Here is a 13688-nt window from a genome sequence, read left to right on the forward strand (position 1 = left end):
AAAATTCCTCGGAGGAGGGAAAAATCAGGTTGGATCTTTGCCCTCTGCTGCTCTCCACCAGTCGTGGGTCAGCCGAGGCAGCTCGATGCAGGGGTGAAGTGAGGCGCAGGTGAAGGTCTCCAGGGACAGACGGTGGCTGTTTCTGGGACGAGACGTGCGAGCGAAGAGCTCAGTGTGTGTTTGTGCTGCAGTGCTGCAAAACGCTCCCCAGCCACTGGAACAAGCGCAGCGGCCGTGCTGCTCCATCCCTGCCCACGTCCTTCTCCTCAGATGGCCGTATCCTGCTCCTGGAAGTGCTCAGGCCTGGGAGGTGAGGGATTCGGAGGGTTGCTCTTGGTCTGGGACTGGATGCAGCAATTCTTTGGGGCTGGGACTAATCCAGGAGAGCATCTGGATGGACGGGATGGGGTGGGGTCTGGCTCCCAGTTTGATGCAGAACCTGTCAGGCCCGATGGAGCTTGGCAGAGTGGTCGGTTGGGGCATGGGAAGGATTTTTCACTTGTACCCAGCTCCGAAAGGAAAGAGGGAGCTGGGTGAGCCCACCACCCTGGCTGGCTCCATCTCCTGATGCCTTGATTCCTGCATCTGCCCTGAGGGGCTGATGGACCAGTCCTGCCCCGCGTCTGATGGCCAGGTGAGCCAGGCATCTCGCAGCCCATGTTTTTTCCACTTTTTCCTTGTTCTGCCAAAGGGGATTATTAAATATCACCTCCCTCATCTTCAGCTTTGTTCAGCTGCTAAGGAGTGACCTGGCTGTGGGGAGGCGATACCGCAGGGGGTGGGGGAAATTCAGGCCAGGGGAGCTCAGTGCTTGATGGGGGGAAGCTGAGGGGGAGATCTGGGGACTGTTTTGCTTGGAAATGTATAGAAAGCAGCATCCTGGGGAAGAAGGTGTGACGTCAAAGGCAGCGCTTAAAATATACCCAGGGCAAAATCACATGGTAACTGGTGAAACAGGAGCCGACGGGCTCCACGCACCAAGTCTCACGGGAGCCTTGGGGATCCGGTGGGAAGCATCCCCCAGCTGAATCTGGCAGCTTTGCTTTCTCCCCTCCCTTATTCCAGCGGCTCCCTGGCCCTTGCTGTGACCTGGGAGCTGCGTTGCCTGGCTGGGGACAGCGGGGAGGGCTGGCCGGTGGCAGGCGACCCGGGGACCGCAGGTGGCTGGCTGGCTCCCATCTGCTCTCCAGCAGCCGGGGCTGCGGCTGCACGGCCCCCGGGGCGGTTTCTGGGTGACTTCTGTTGAAAGCAGCTGCTGGTGGGGACTGGCTGGCTGGAGTTTGGCTGCTTCTCGTTAGCTGGGTAGAGAACGATGCCAGGTGCCAAGCTGCTGAGGGTTATCTCCCTGGGGAGGGCAGGGGCTGCGGCAGGGCATGAGGAACAGCTCGGTGGGGTTGGCTCAAGAGCCCAGGACATGCTTTTTCTCTCCAGGGGTTGTAGATTGGGGTGAAAATCCTCTGGTTTTGGCACTTTTTTTGAGCCCTGTTGGGTCTGCCAGACAGGTTGCAAGGTCGGGATGAGTGTTGGAGGAACAAGCCATGTGCTGGTTTGGGCAGCACCAGAAAAGGCCATAGCAAACTCCCTCCCCACCAGGCTGTATCCTCCCTTTGGGACTCAGAAAGGGGACACGTCCCCTCTCAAAGAAGCTGGCCCAAAGACAGGCTGAGATCTCTCTCTATTCCTCCAGGAATAAATGGCACAGCCAACAGTGGCCGTGCAAGGAGATGTGAGGCTGAGCAGCCATTTGAAGGGTGTTTGTTTTTATTTCCAAGGACAAAATGTCCAAGGACCCTGCAGCTCCCCAGAGAGGGTCCAGGCACTGAGACCGTCCCAGATGCCTGACTCAGACCTCTGTTCTGGGCAGGAAAGGCTGGATCTGGCCATGAGAGAGGGAATTTGGGGTCTATCCCACTGAAAACCCTCCAGAGATGGAGATGGTTTGGCTGGAGAGCACAGGCAGTGAGGGGCAGGATCAGGGGTCTGCAGGGGCGAAAAGCACTATCAGCCGAGGTACAAGCAAAGCCTTCAAAAAACCCTCTCTGAGATCACTCCAAGCCCATCCAGAAAGACACATCCAGGCCACCAAAACCACCTGGAAACGGAGCCCGCTCTGCCGCGGCACTCCAAGCCAGCGTGGTGCCACCCAGCCCCGGCGCTCATGAATTCGCCCCGTTGCACAACGCAGACTCGGCCGCGTCTGATCCGATGGCAGCTCGGCATGTGAAGAAAATTAAGACCAGAACTCAGGACCAGCAGTTCTTTAAAGCGTGTTGTCCCGCTGCTAGGAGCCCTTGCCCAGGGGCGATGGGACATGGTTCTCATTCCTACGCCTGTGCTGGGGTTTATTATTTTTCCTTCTATTGTGCAGAGTCCCTTTTATTCCCTGCATGCTTGTCCCCCGGGGCTGAATGAAGCAGTGTGGTTTTCTTCTCGCACTCAGACACAGCTTATTGCCTCCTTCCAACTACCCTTTTGTTTTTTAGACATGATCTCCAGGCCAAAAATAGATGGTTCCCGCTCCTTGCAGTGCTGGAGAAGAACAGTCAACAGGTAAGTGCACAGAGGGGCACTGAGGCTGATTTCATTAAGATCGCTAATAAATGGTAGAAGTTTCTTTTAAAGGTCATTTTCTCTGTAATTTCTGATGTTTCCAGCTGGGGCTGTCTGGCATTTGTCCACTTTCTGGGGATGCAGTACCCTGCGGGGTTGTCATCCTGCTCTTGGGTGACTTGGGAGGCTTGAGAGCCCTCAGAAGTGCCACCATGTCTGTGCAGGCTCACCGGTCACTGGTGTCACCGTCAGTGTTCCCGTTCTCCTTCATGATGATGAGGATGGGGCATCTCTGGGATGAGCGGGGTAAATCCAAGGGGAATGTCCTGGTCGGGCTCTCGGCTGTGCCACTGCCTCACCTGTAGCCTTGGGCACATCCCTTCACCCCGTTGGATGGAAGAAGCAGCCTGGCCTGGGGACTTGGGATCCTTGGGCTGAAAATGCTCTGTAAGAGCCAGAAATTCCTCTGCTCTGAGTCAGACCGGGCTCTCCTTTCCCAGGCTCTGCTCCTTTCCCTCTGTGTTAGCAGCTCCAGCCTCGAATGAGCTGTGACAGGCCCTGGCTTTGCAGTCAAATACATATTTAGGAACTGGAAGGCATTATCCTCCTTTGATTATTATCACTTGAATGTAGGTCAGCTTGACAGCTTAGGTGGAAAATCATCTTCTGAGCTGAGCTCCATACTCACTGTCCTATTAATCCCTCCCTGTTCGCACCCTGCTTGGGAGGGGGGAAAGGTGGGTTTAGGAGCCTTTTCACCAGTGGAGGAGGCAATAAGGTAAATTGTGAAGGCAGCCATCTCCTCCCAGAGGCACAGGGTGGACCCTGGGGCTTGGGGGGGGGAGACAGGGTGGTAAATGCATCTCCTCACGCTGGCAGCACCCTCGTGATGCTCCAAACTGTCGGGGGCTGACCAGGGAATGGATTCATTCATCCCTGTGCTCCCTGCAGGTGCCCGTCCATCCCTGCTCTCTGTGCAACTGGGCTTGTCTGTCTGTCTGTCCCTCCCTTCCCATAGCTCTTCTCCAGTGCCCCTGCCCGGCTGCAGTGTGTTTGGAAACGCAGGCTTTGCCGCATCGCTCCTGGGAAGGACCGCTCCATCCTCACCCGCCCAATCCTCACCTGCTCCCTCTAAACATCCCCACTGTATTTTTCCTTCCCAAATTGCAACTTTCATCCTTTAAAAAGCCTCGGCAATGCCTCCCCCACGCTGGGCCCCCTCCCCTGGACCGGTCCTATGAATGAATGGTTGGTGGCCCTGTGATGCCATTTCCATGGTGACAGATGGCAGCCGAAAATGCGGGGATCAGGGTCACATGAAAGCAGCGGTAAATTCAGGCGGTTATTTATAGGCTGCTGCTCCAGCGTTTATGGAAATGCGTCTATCTTCGACCGTGGTATCAGCCCTTCGCTGGCTCTCCAGGGCACTGCTCTTCCAGGAGAGGCATTACTCATGCTCTGCTTTAATCCAGACTGTTCCTGCTGCTCTGGCTAGTGTTGGAAAAGTACCGGGCTCTATGGGTTTGGGGTATTTTTACTTTTTTTTTTTGAGCCCGAGTCTCTGAATCAGCCTCAGCCAAATGCAGCCATAGCCAGAGCTTCCTGCATCTGTCCGTGGCATCGTCTGTGCTGGCACTGTCTGTGGCGTGGCAGCCTGGGCCATAACCTGAAACTTTGGTCCTGAGCGTGCACGTTCATGGCAGAGACCAGATCCAGCCCTGCCTAGGCTATTTTTAGCTCTGATACTGCTGGGGATCTTTCTGTGCCTCAGTTTACCAACCAGCAACACACTTCAGTGGTGTGTGGCCAGCCGAAGGGAGACCTTTAAATCCTCAGAGGGGGATTTATGACATCTCAAGGTGTCATCGAGTCTCCCATGACCCTAGAACTGCCCCCTCCCCAGCTCGAGTATGTGCAGGAGCAGGGGAGCTGAATGGCTGGTTCAGCCCCGCTTAATAAGGTGGTTTGATTTCCCTTTGCTCAAGAGCCCTTTAATAAGTTCACCCAATCTTCTTTTGTTTAATCTCTGGGTGTGCAGAGAGCTTTATGCTGCCGGCATTTGCAGCCCATGGGCTCTGCAGCTCCCCTTCCCCAGCCCTCCCAGGCTCGTGCCCATCTCCCCATGAAGATAGCACCGGGATGCGATAAAAATCTCCATCTTTGGAAGTTAGGAAGTTTTTCTCGTGCCTGCAGACGGCAGGGCCTTTCTCCCATCACTGGGCTCTTCCCAGTGCTTGTGGTGAGCCTGATGCTGCTCTGCACGGGAGTGGCTGTCACCTTGCAGCCGGGGGAGAGTCCATCTCACACCAACCTTGCACGGGGTTGAATTTCACGGAGGGAGAAGCTCCTCCATGCCCTGTGATGTCTCCTGGCCCCTCTCCTCCACGCCTTTGTCCCAAACCCCTGACTGCATCCAGACCCCTGGGCAGTCATATGGGAGCGGAGCGGGGAGCATCCTCGTGGAGGTGACAAGCTGTGGGACACATTTCTCTCTCTCTCCTCATTAATACCTGCCACTGCTTGTCCCCTGCATGTCCCCATAGGAGGGAGCGGAGCAGGGGACCCCATCGACATCCTGGCTGTGATGGCTCCAAGTCTCACTTTCTCTTCCCAGCCTGGGTGCTGCATCCCTGCCCTCCGTGCTCGCTTCTCCTCTCAACCAGAAAGCGTGATCTGCAGCAAGGACTGTCACAAGACACCACGTTTTAAACGCAGGGTACATAAAGTCTTCAGAGAGGTCGCGAAGGCTGACCGCAAACCAGAGGAGTCCCTGGTGACCCACATCCCATCTCTTCCCAGCCGGCTCCCATCAGCCTCAAAATCCCCTCGTCCCTGCCAAGGTGCATCAGCCCCTGTGAGATGTGCGGAGACATTGCAATAAGCTGAGCAGACACCCAGGGGTTTTGCACGGTGGTAAATCATGAGTGTGACATGCCTCTTCCCCCTCAAGTGCTGTGCCGAGCTGCCTTACCCCTGCCTGGGATGGGTAAAGGTGCAGATTTAATGGAGTGTGGCCTCATTTCTCCCGGAGGGGCAGGAGGGAGAGTTATGACCATCGCTCAGGCGCTGGATCTCGGTGCTGGCGCTGGCTGAGCTCCCAAGTACCTGGGAGAATTGATCATTTTGTGCCTAATAGGCTGGAAAAGGAAACGGGTCCAAAGGCCAGAAATGTGCATAAACGTTGAGATCCAGGAGCTGGAAGGAGCGTGGTTTGGGGCTGCGGGTCTGAATCCTCTGGAGTTTGTCTCTTCCAAACGTGCTTTTCCTCCTGTCACAGTTTTTCCCAAGCCCAGGAGCTGGATGCTGGTACCGGTACCCCCAGCAACACACTGGTTGGGGAAAAGTGTCTAGGCTACACTGCTGGGGTTTGGATGGGCTGAATTTGTGTTTTCAGGACCCAGAGACCTTAATCATTTCCATCAGGTGCTGAACCAGCAATGAACTTCTTTGAAAACTCCTTTTCCCCACCAGTAAACCAACCTAAGAGCCCTCTGGCTTTCCTGATTAACCCAATTAGATGTTTTCTGATGACAGGACTGAATAAAAGGGGAGGGCTGAGCTCTACAGGTGTGCCTGGGTTCTCTGTGAGCCCTACCAGTTACTGCATCAAAGCAGCCTAACTGGCTGTGATAAATTAAGCCTAAGAAGATGGACTTGGGGTTTTCTTGCCCCCAAGAGCTGTTTGTGCATGTGTATTTCTGCCTTCGTCCTGGTAAAATACCTGGTGCCACTATATCCCACTGTGTGCTGGTGGGATGGGCAGTGGGACTCTTTTGCCTGTGGAATTTCACCATCAGTATTAAAGGTGGGTTAATAAATGCAAATACCTCATCCTCCGAAGCTGGCTTACACCCCTAGCCCAGCCTCGCTCCAGCCCATGGTGTTCCTGGGCTCAGCTTTGGCATGAGAGGGAACTGGTGTGACTGGAGATGGGGTGTCCTCTGGGCCCAGCAGTGGGTCTGGGGTCCCTGAGGGTCACTGGGCTTTGGGCCAGCCCTGAGCACTGCTGCCTTCGTGGGGCAGGCTCCAGATTTATGCCTGAATTATGGGGAACTGAATTTGGGTCCCAACTACTCCTCCCACCTCCCTTTGTCCCTGTGTGGCCTGAGACAAAGCAACTCCTCTAATAATATCGCAAGTTATCCTTGGAGGAAAGGGGGGACCAAATCTACTCTCCATCCCCAGGGCAGAGCCCCAGGGGGGCACCTCTGGGGCCGCTCTTGCTGGGCGGGGGACAGATGATGTTACAAAGGGGATTTTGCCTTTCCCGCAGCACCAGGGTAGGCAAAACTGAACCCACCCCTCCTGACAGGACTCAGTGCTATTTTTTATTTTTTTAAATACAAGAACCCCGCTTGGAGAGGTGTGTGGGGGGTGGCCCGGCACCCCAGCTTTGACGTGCAGCCTTGGTGACTCAAGCCTGCGTCAGGGGCTGCGTGTCCCTTATTATTTATTTATTTTTAAATATTGTTTTCCCTTTTTTTTTTTTTTTTTTTATAGCCGAGCGGAGTTACCTCCCCTCCGGCGAAGGGGAGCGGGGCCGGGCGAACCCATCGCGCATCCGCCGAGCGGCGGCGGCGGCGGCGGGGGGGGGGGGGGGGGCGGTGAAGGAAACCGGCCGCTCGGTTCGCAGCTACCGGTACCCGCTCAGCGCTGCCGCCGCCCGGTCCCGCCTCCGCCTCCCCCCCCCCCCCGCACCCGGGCGGGGGGAACCTGGGCAATTTCTACCGGGAATTTGCTCCGTTTTCTCCGGGACCGGCTCTGTTTTCACCCTCCCCGGGAGCCGCCGCGCCGAGGTAAGGCTGCTCTTTGCATCCCCCCCTCCTCGGGGGTCCTGCTCCTTGAGGGGGGGGGGAAGGGGGTCTCCTCGTCTCTCTGGTCCCACTCCTGGGTGGGTGGGGGTCTCCCCGCCTCACCGGGTGCTGCTTGCTTTGGTTGCCCCCTCCCCACCGCCGCTGTCGGGGCCGTTTTGGGGGAAGGGGCTCAAGGTTAGGCTCGGGGGGGAGCACATATTTCCTGCCCCCCCCCCCCCCCCCTTAAGTCTGGAGGCATCAGGTGTGGCTCTAAGGGTGGTGGCATCGAGGGGTGGAGGGGGGCACGCACATTTAGAGACGGCAAATGGTTTAAGCCACCCCGGAGAGGCTGGGGGTAGCCACCGGGGGGGTGGCAGTGGCCACCCGGCTCAGGTTGCCTGAGGGTGGGTAGAAATGCAGCTTCCAGGTTGACCTTGACAATAACATTGGAAGAGGAGAAAGCATTTCGTTCCTGGCCCCTGAAGTGTTGAGGGTTTATTGTCTCTTCTATTTTTATGCCTTTTCCTAAGTGTGGATGGCTGGTTTTGAGGCAGAAAAATGGGGCGTGGGGTCCTGGTTTTGTGCAATTCTTAGTGTTGGGTGTGGAGAGGTCTCATTCCCTTCCGTGCATTTATTGCATCTCTGGATGTGCCCAAAGGGGCATGTTTTGGGCTGGTATCTCGGCCAGGTGCAGATTTGCATCACACCGGGGACGTGGGGCTTAGACCAGCTGAGAAATCAGGTCCCAGCTCCTTGTAAAGGACCCAGAAGGTGAAATCCTTCTGCTTCTCGGCTCATGCCTTGTGTCTGAGGCACCTGAGGTTTGAAACCATCAGGAGCTGATGCAACTATTTCTGGTCTTGGAAGGAAAAAAACCCAAAATGCCACGGCAGCTGAGCTATTCTCGGCAGGGCATAGAGTTTCTTGCGAATATTTCTCTAGAGGTGTCGGGACTAGGTCAAGGAACCTTGGATGGTGGTTTGACTGCAGCTCAGCTTCTTGGAAGGGAAATAAAATGTGGGTCTGAGCTGTCCTCTGGGATAAATTGGAGACGGCTATGCTAGAGTCAATAGGAATAAAAGGGTTTGGTTTAAATCTGGAGTAACTCCACTGCTCTTCAGGCTTGCACAGAGCAGGGAATCTGGAGTTATACCAGAGCCGAGTCATGAGGATCAAATTTACCCTAGATCAGGTGCTGACCTACGCACATCCAGACAAAACCATTGCCTTGGGAGGAGACACTCTGATTTTACCCCATCCTGGGTTGCATTTGGACTTGTTTGTTTACAAATGTAGCAGCAGCTTCATGAATTACAATAGGGAAAAGCAGAGCTTGTTCAGGGCTTGGATGCTGCCCATTTGCTGCCTTTTAGGATAAACCTGGACTGGTTTTGGGTTCAGTCACTAACCTTCAGCTGAACTGGGTGAGTTAAGAGGGATCAAGGAGATCTAACTGGAAAAAGATCATCTGATGAATCAAGCAGAGCCCTGGAGGAATCATATGACAGTTGGCTCTGATATGGTGCCATGCCATTGCAGCTGATGTATGTTTTCATGATACTAAATGAGAGATGAAAGGAGACCAAATTTGATGAATCAATGGGCTCATACGCTTCGTGACAAACCCAAGTGCCAAGGCTTCGCCTCCTTCAGTGGTGTTGTGTCTGTCTCATGACCCATCAGTGGCGAAGCTGCCCTTTCCAAAGGTTTTTTGGCACCTGTTCATGAAAAGAGTCACTGTAACGTCACCACCTGTCATGGGGCATAAAATCCTGAGCTTGGGGTGGTGGGAAACGCACCCACCTCTGGGGTGGCTGGGGTAGCCCCACCTCTGCTTGTCTTTATAGGAGCTGAGAGTTATTTATAACATCTGGGCGCTTTTGCTGGCGAAAGCCACTTAGGTAGGTGTAAGACAGAAGCGGAGGCAGCTCTGATTCATCAGCGAATGCGAACGGCTCCTGTGTCATGATGCTAAAGCGGGCCTGAGTGTTTGCACGGGGAGGACGTGGCGCAGAGCATCTCCAGCCCCTCCGGCGGGGAGATGCCGGGTGTGTGCCCCTGAGCTGCTCACAACCCCACGCCAGGGCTGGGACCTCGGTTTCCAGTAAAGCTTCTTGCGGGTGCCCCTTGTCCTCAGGCACCCCCGAGCTCTCCCCATGTGCTCACGCCATCCCTGTCCAAAGTTTGTGCCTCTCCACGCGTGGGTGTAAGGGAGGGAGCACACCAGGATGCAGCTTGGCTGGTGGGACTGAGTCACCGCGTGTCATCTCGGCAGGGTGGGGAGAGCCTGGCACTAATTAACAGGGATCATTTAAGGAAGGGGAAAGAGGGAGCAGTCATAATGAACCCAGATGACAAAAACCTTTTCTGTCGAGCCAGAGTGGATGAGCAGGGAGGAACAAGCCCCAGCGCTGAGTAGATTTAAGATGGAGGCATCTTGGGCTGGTCTTGGCTTGTGGAAGGGAGGTTTGTGTGACAGAGGCTGTGGGAAGGTCCTCGGAGGAGGGCTGCGGGGGGATTAGAGCTGACATGCTTCTGTGTTGGGCAAAATTCTCTTGTTGGGGCTTTGAAGTGATGCTTGGATGCTGCTGGGAGGGTCCTGCCCTTGGTTTCTTGCAGCTTGTAAGAGTGGGATACCTCCCAAAGGACCTGCTCTGCGAGGACAATCCCTCTCCCATCACAGAGGCACTCCTGACCGCAGGTAGGGGCCTGGAGCAGATTTTCTCGTGATTTGGTCTCAAAACTGGGATGGGCATTCAGGGCTTCTTCCCTTTGCCGCTTGGCTTTGCAGTGTACAGAGGGACGCTTGTTCCTTCCCTGTGCCTCTCCTTCTCGGGCTCCCTGGGTGACCTTGGATCTGTCCCTTCCCCTCCCTGCTTCAGTCTCCCCATCTGCACCAAACATCCTGGCCCTGGGTGCAAGGTTTCCCTGGCTCTGTGCGTGGTGGGGAGGATGGGGAGCTGCACACTGATGCCCAAATCCCCCAGCCTGAACCCAAGAGCTTTCCACCTCCTGAAATCCCTCTGTGCCTCTGGCCTCTTTGCTCTTCCCTCCCTTCCCTGCTCTGTGATCTTGATGGAGTGAGCTGGATCTCCCCGGGCCCGGTGATCTGGATGCTTTGCCAGGAACATCTTTCCCCTCTCCTTTAGGAGCTGTGGGGGATTTGCCTGGAAGCTGAGCACAGCGGGGTCGCAGCTGGAGGATGAGAGGTGGTGGGGTAGGGAGGGACCAGCAGGAAGTCTCATGGTTTAAATGTTAATTTTGAATTCACCTGATGTCAGCCTGTGTTTTTTCCTGCCTCAGTTTTCCCTTTATGGACCCAAACAAAGTGTAAGTGTAGGATTTGGATACAGGAGAGGAGAAATCCCCCCGCCCCATGCCTGTCCTTCAGACCCAGAGCATGTTTGCTGTTGGTGGCTGCTCTCCTCGGAGGCTGCTGTAAATCCCCATCTCCTCCCTGCTTGCCTTTGTGCTCCCAGGCCTAGCTGAAAGCTTTGCTGACACATTTCCAGCCTGCTTTATTGCTCCCCAGCTGCCTTCCTGAGAAAGCAAGGATGGGCTGAGGCAGGACACGCGGCTCGGAGCATCCCTCCTCCGCTGAACCATTTGTGATGCTGCTGGCAGGGCTGGGCTGGGGGACGTGGTGCCCTTGGCTCCTGGAGGTCTTTGCTCATCCCAAATAGCAGCTTTTCTCCCAGTGAGTGTTTCCATCTCCAGCTGGGGTTGACGGGAGCCTCCAGGCAGGGATTAAACCTCCTGGGTGTTGCAAAGCAGGAGCTTCTCCGTCTCTGCCCCTTCCCTGGGTGGGGTGAATCCAGCTTGTACCATGGCAAACCATTGCCATGTGCCTTTGGCCTGCTGCAGCCATGGCTCCTGAGCTGTCAGCGCAAAGAGATACAGTGGTCGAGGCCACCCCTGTGTCACCTGGACAGGGGGGACATGGATGGGGGATTGTCACTTGGTGAAAGCAGGAGCCCCAGGCTCAGCCAGCGAGTCTGGTGTGGGAGTGGGGCTCGGTATGATGGTTTCTTTGCATGAGGGCCGAGGTCCTGCAAAGGGTTAAACATGTAGGCACCTACTGGGGACGATGCAAGTGGGAATCCCATTCGAGGAGATACTTAGGGACGCTGAGCAGTGGGAGATGCAGGAGGTAAGTTATCACCAAGGACAACCCAGTGATGCTTTCCCCAACATCTCCCCTCATAACGCCCTGTGGGATGTTGTTGGCTGCTCTCAAGCGATCCCTAGAGAAACCAGCACTGACCCCAGCACAAGCTGGTCATTTCCCTGATCCTGATATGGGAAAAGCTGTGGTCCCTCTCCAGGCATCCACGTGGGTGGCATCAACACTGGTTTTACCTGGGCAGGGTGGTTGTTGCAAAGACATCCCTGGTCCGGCAGTGCCAGTGAGGTTATTACAAGCTGTGGGCGCTACAAGACCCTAATCTGTCTTCTAAAGAAAGAAAAAATGCACATTTAAGAAAATTAAGGTCATGAGGACTAAGTAAACAAGCTGAATCTCCATCTGTCAGCGGCAAGGGTTTCCTATCTCTCTCCAGCCCGGAAAGCTCCTGATTGTCAGCTGATCTGCCTTGTCTTTCTCACAGGGTGGTTATTATTTTTGGCAGATGAATTTTGTATTACATTCCCTTTTCAATCAAAGATATTAATGGAAATACCTTTCTCAGATGGATCTGGACTGTGCTTTCCAATCTGAAGGGTGTGGACCTCGGGGATGGTGCAAAATGTTGGGGAAATAAGTAGGAAGAGCCCTGCTGACCTTGCTGTTCCCTGGACCGGGTCCCTGTGCCGTGTGGGTCGGTGGCTTTGTGCTGACTCTAGCTGGGCTTATCTCGTGGTGCCAGCAGGGACGTGGACATTCATGGCATCGCTGTTGGGAACGACCCTCTCTCCTTTGGGCCCAGATCTCCTCTAGCCAATGCCACCATCACCAGCCTGGGGCTGAGCTATTGCGGGGACAGCAGGACCTCCCCAAGCAAGCAGTGGGGACGCAGCGACAGACCCATGCTGGGATCAAGATTTGGACCTCTACCATGGTTTGCCCCTTCTCTAGTTCAATCAGGGTGCATCTCCCATGAGGAGGAAGACTTGTACCTCTGCTCCTTCACCATCATCTCATCCCAATGCCTAGAGAGTCCTTGCCGAAGCCTCAGGAGAGCAGCCTCAAGCACCCCTTTTTATCCCCAAATTATTTGGGTGTGTTCCTGTCCTCCAAGGCACTGACAGCCTCTGGGGCTTTGGAGGTGCTTGAAGAAACCTGCTCCTCAAGGACCACTGTGTCCTGCTGCCTCAGCTCCTACGGATAACACTGGGGGGGGGGGGACCTAAACTGAGGAGGGGGGGAGAGGTGGAGATCCAGAGAGAGATGCTGTGGGGTCCATCCTGACCATGTTGCGCTGTCCTGGCTTAACACCACCTTCCCTGGAGCTGGGCATCTCCCAGGCTTTGCTCTAAGGGGTTGAGCTGTCCCAGGAGAGCAGTTTGGGGGCTCTCACCATGGGGCACTGAGCTCTGGGGGCTCGGCCAGCAGATCCTAGGTCTTCTAGGCTCTGTCCTTTATATAAAGAGAGACTTTAGCCCCCAGATCCTCTTGAAGAAGAGTCCTCTTGAAGGTCTGAGTCACCCTTGCTCCAAAGGAGCTTAAGTGGCTGCTGAGCAGAGAGGGAACAGCAAACAAGTCGTGGGTGATTCAACCAGGTCTGCACCAATCTATACGGAGCCTGATCCAAAATCGATGGAAATCCCAGTGATTTCCTGGCTGCTGGATGAGGCCCTCCCCTACCCTCTGTGCCTGTCCCCGTCCTGGCTGAGGATGCTCCAGCCCCAGGCAGCCACGTGCCGGTAATTGCCACGATCGAGCCATGAGCAGTTTACGTGAATGAGCCCTCGTTAGGAAATTAAACATTGCTGGGCCAGGCTTGAAGGAATAATTCAAACGGCTTCTCCGGAGGAGCCGGATCCAGGAAAGATGTGGAGCCGACACGGTTGCCTGGCAACGGATGCAGCCGACAGCCGAAAATAGCTTTTCTAATAAGAACAGAGCCTGGCAAAGAGGGACCTTTCTTCAAGGGTGAAAAAACAACAAGGTGAGGGTGAGGTTTCCCACGGCCGATGCTTTGCTTCCCTCCCATGCCAGGTCGGGACCTCGGTGCGCTGGATGGGGATGGGCTTTGCTGGGCTGAACCTGCTGCTGTGAAAAGGTTTGGGATTGTGAGCTGAATTGGGTCAAAAAGATGGATGTTCAAAGGAAAGAAGAGCTAGGGGTGACTTTGGAAAATCAGGGGAGAGTTTTCCTTCAGCTCACCAGAGGGGACAGCGGGAGGT

The 13688-nt window shown here is 55.2% G+C and overlaps 1 protein-coding gene across 3 annotated transcripts in view; it reads left to right on the top strand.

Moving 5' to 3' along the window:
* Positions 1 to 217: 217 nt before the first annotated feature.
* Positions 218 to 13688, top strand: part of SLC6A17 (solute carrier family 6 member 17) — a 30196-nt gene continuing 16725 nt past the window's right edge. Inside the window, exons 1-2 of one of the 3 annotated variants that reach the window (XM_032988907.2) lie at positions 218 to 310; positions 2484 to 2550. The gene's annotated coding sequence lies outside the window, so the exon portion shown is untranslated. Of the gene's footprint in view, positions 311 to 2483; positions 2551 to 7138; positions 7347 to 9932; positions 10045 to 13688 lie in introns of those variants that run through there. The other 2 variants (XM_042800070.1, XM_032988908.2) reach the window with 2 other exon arrangements.

Source organism: Tyto alba, unplaced genomic scaffold (assembly GCF_018691265.1).
Source record: "Tyto alba isolate M040663 unplaced genomic scaffold, T.alba_DEE_v4.0 Super-Scaffold_30, whole genome shotgun sequence".
In the NCBI taxonomy this organism is placed as follows: domain Eukaryota; kingdom Metazoa; phylum Chordata; class Aves; order Strigiformes; family Tytonidae; genus Tyto; species Tyto alba.